Genomic DNA, 4,496 nt, shown 5'->3' with positions numbered 1-4,496 from the left:
AAAAAAAAAAAACCTATACAAGGTCACTATGACTCAGAACTTACTAGACAGCACATAACAACAACATGTGTCTGCAGCAGAAGACATTTTTTAATGAATTAATATGCTAATAATGCTATTAGCACATCAAATAATATTAGCAATAACAACTTCACTCTTTGGTTTTGAAACTAAAAAATCCGTAAAATATGGATGCAACTCCCATACAAGCATCTAGAATGAAAGTTTTAAAGGTGTTGCTGATAAAACTAAAAGGTTTTTAAAGAAACAGTAAGTGGTGTTGCCCAAATCTCACCAAAAATTATGTTTAATGAAGTCACTCCTCATTTAATTAAGAGCACATCCTAGACTTTGGAATTCAGAGATGGACAAGGAGCCACTGTTTTAAAATTAATCCTGATTTAATGATTGTGTAAAGTTTCAACTCGTTAAATGGAGTTGAATGAAAAGGTCATAGTCTGCATATACCCTTAACATGGGAGAGTAAAACAGACTGCACCAGTAGGGCATGTCTTCTGTGCAACTTAATGCATGTTGCTGATGGAAGGGCTTCTTATTCTAATGATGAATACATTATTTAGACAGAAAGAATCTTAGTGTCAAAGAAAGAAAAAAAAAAAAAGAAATTGAATGTTTTAAGAATATCCATTTTCTTTTGCTCAAATTTTTTACTTACCAAGTGTCATGAATTGAATTGTGTCCTCCTCCCCAATCCATTGGCTCAAAATATGTGTCCGCTTAGCTGGACTATGACTCACAAAGTTTGGGCAGTTATGTGATGATCCCACATGATGTGATCTGACATGATAAGCCATAAAAGGATTAAGAGTGGGATAGAGGATTCAGAGTAGAATGCTGTTGTTGTTAAATGCTGTCAAGTCAGTGCTAACCTAGAGCTGCCCTCTTTAGGGTTTCTGAGGAGTGGCTGGTGAGCTTGAACCACCAACCTTGTGCTCCAAACCAACTTTGCAGTCCTACGCATTAATCCACAGCACCACACCACCACTCTTAATTCCACCATGCCCCTGATTTGATGTACAGAAGGTTCTCAAGGATGTAGCATTCAACACCTTTTATCTTACAAGAGATAAAAGGAGAGAGACATGGGCAGAGAACCAGGGACCCACTACCACCAAGATAAAAGAGCCAGGAGTCGAGTGTGTCCTTTGGACTTAGTGTCCCTGCTCTGTGAAGCTCTTAGGTCCAGGGAACAGTTGATGTCAAGATACATGGAGCTCTCCAAGGAATACTATGCCTACAGATGCTAAAAGGAAACAAGGACCTTTCCCTTGAGCTGATACTCTGAATTTGAACTTCTAGCTTCTAAACTGTGAGACATGTTTGCTGAAGGCATCCACTTGTGGTATTTCTGTTATAGCTGCACTAGATAACTATGATACCAAGAATATTTTTCTCCTTAATATGATTCTCTGAGTAGATACATGAACAAGGAGGAGTGCTCCTAATAATTTTTTTAAAAATAGTAATAATAACAACTGAATCTTCTAAGAGATCACATTAGAAGGTTCTGGGTATAATGAACAAAAATCATAAAAAGACCAGGCTTATGATCAGCTAGAATCTGGTAGAATCCCGAGATGATTGTGCTTAATCAACTTTCTGGTCTGCAAATGAACTCATCCCCATGGCTCAGTTTTCAGCCAAACACTATTATTAGGTGCCATCGAGTCTTTTTCTGACTCACAGTGTCCCTATGTATAACAGAATGAAACATGGCCCAGTCCTGCACCATGCTTACAATTGTTGTTATGTTTGAGCCATTATTGCTCCCTCTGTGCCAAATCATCTAAATAAACAGTAAACAGGGCTATATAAACAATATAAACTAAACAATAAGACTACAAGGGGAACAATAACCCTAGTAAGGAAGGTACACACACCTTAGAATAATCAACTATTTGAGATAAAAAGGGCTATACTTGCCCAAGAACAATGTTCATAAGGGTTAGGAAAGGAGGAATGCAAATAGGAAAACATAGGGAGGAAGTCGGATAAGTAATGTTATATTGTGAGAATTGCAATCAATGAGACAAAACAAAATGTGTATAAATGGTTGAATGCCAAACTGATTATCTGCTCTGTAAACCTTCACCCAAGTCACAATAAAAAGAGAGAAAAAAGACCAATAATATGCAATTTGTTTCTTTATTTTTAAATTAATGAATTATCATTTTGATCTATTCACCAGGTGTGTTTACAATTGATCAGTGCCTCTAAAACTAATCATCTTTAAGTTAACTGACAAAATGGAGGATCTGAAACTGCAAACTGATAACTAATCCTGAATGAAAACCTTCAAAGTACAAACTGGGATGCTTAGTCTAAAATGGCCTGGAGTCACACTCTGATGATCTCAAACCACAAAGCAATTCTAGGGTCAGGCAGGCCTATGCTTGAATTCACTCACTAGCTCCAGGAACTTGGGCAAGGTATATGGCAAATGAAGATAATAAAATAATACCGTTAGAAGTAGCCAACATATATGCCCCACCCACCCACCCAAAGACATCTGAAGCCTAAATCTGAAGTCTATGAATATGAATATGCCAGCTCATCTGGCAAAGTGAAATTAAGGTTGCAGGTAGAATTAAGATCACTTATCAACTGACTTTAAAATATTACAATGATGACAGGATCACCCAGTGTAAAACCTTGCTGCCATTGAGTGTATTGTGACTCATAGTAACCCTGTAGGATAGAGTAGGACTGCCCTATAGGATTTCTTAGGCTGCAATCTTTACAAAAGCAGATCACCATATCTTTTTACCGAAAGTAGCTAGTGATTTTGAACCACCAACTTCTTGGATAGCAATCAAGTACTTAAGCACTGTGCCAACAGAGCTTCTTAAGTGTTCTCCAAAGTTGAAGAAGGAGGCAGAAGATGAGGTCAGAGTGTGATGTCATATAAGGACTCTACCTGCCATTGATGTCTTTGTAGATGGAAGGGGCCATTAACCAAAGAATTGGTTCAGCTTCCAGAACTGAAACAGACAAGGAAATAGATTCTCTGCTCTAGAGCCTCCAGGAAACATTGCAGTTCCACAGACACATTGATTTTAACCCATTGAGATACGCATCATATATCTGGCACACAGAACTCTCTGATGCTAAATATGTATTTCTTTAAGCCATAAGTGTGTGATAATTTGTTACAGCAGTAACAGAAAGCAAATACATGTATCCAATGAATTGTTTTGATGAGTGGAGCATGATGGTTGGTGGCTGTATGCCACCTAGTCAGTTCCGAACCATAACAACCTGGTATAGGGTTTCCAAGGCTGTAAATCTTTATAAGAACAAAAAGCCTCATCTTTCTCCTTCTGAGTGACTGATGGATTTGAACCACCGACCCTGCAGTAAACAACCCAACTCATAATCCACTACGTCACCAGGGTTCCCTCGAGTTATTATTGTTGACATTTAATATTTATTCATTTATATGTCAGACATTATGCTAAATGCTTGGGATTTGTTGAAAACAAGGCATAGTCATGTTGCTGTTATTAAGTGCCATTGAGTCAGTTCTGACTCATAGCACCCCTGCATAGGGTTTCCGATAAGTATCTGGTGAGCTTGAACCGTGGACCTTGCAGTTCAAACCAACTTTGCAATCCAGTGCATTAACCCACAGCACCACACCAGCACCTAGACTAATTGAGGAGATAATCACATAAAGAAATAATTCTACTATGATGTATTAAGTGTAGTGTCAGAGCTATGCATGATGAACCGAGCCTTGGGTAGAAGCAAAAAGGCATGAGGTCAGGAATGTCAATGGAGAACATTTCAAGGATGTCAGTTGTTTGAAGTTCTATAGAATCATACCTAGTGATTCAATCAGTCTCTAAAATTTTGTAAATCTAGTTCAAATATTGAGGCTCTCTTTCATTGTTTATAAATTCCTTTCTTTGATTTCTGCATCATTCAAGAGAATAAGAGAATAAGAAAGAGGGAACTAGATTCTAGTCTAGGCTTTCTCCCTTCCCCTGCTGTGATCCCTCTACATGCTAGGAGCTGATGAGCAAGGCTGGAACCCACAAAGGGGCAGTCAAAGGGGAATGGAGGAATCAAAGAACAATCTTAGCAATGATTCCCTTGTAATCATGACCTGACCAATAGATGAGAAAGTGATCCACAATGCTCTCCCCATGCTAGGTCAAATCAGGATACTCGCTATCAAAGTTTTGTACGTGACTGCACTCACTCATAAAATTCCAGAGTTGCACAATTTCCTGTGGAAAAGAAAGTAGCATGGCAGTCTGACTGGTACAGACAAAATGTCCTGCTATTTTATACCCAGAGTCTCAGGCAGTCAAAAATTGAAGGACACTCACACCTTGGTTTCCTTCTTAACAGTTCTGTTTTCCTGGAGCACTTGATAAGAGACAATTTTCATGGCTTAACAAAGAAGGAACTAAAGAGTATAAGCAGAGAGAATGGAGTAAGGACAGACTGCATCCTGTTGAAATAAACTG

This window comes from Chrysochloris asiatica, unplaced genomic scaffold (genome assembly GCF_000296735.1).
Source record: "Chrysochloris asiatica unplaced genomic scaffold, ChrAsi1.0 scaffold00376, whole genome shotgun sequence".
Classification (NCBI taxonomy): Eukaryota; Metazoa; Chordata; class Mammalia; order Afrosoricida; family Chrysochloridae; genus Chrysochloris; species Chrysochloris asiatica.
The sequence above is the reverse complement of the archived record's forward strand: the minus strand, read 5'-3'. Positions refer to the sequence as shown.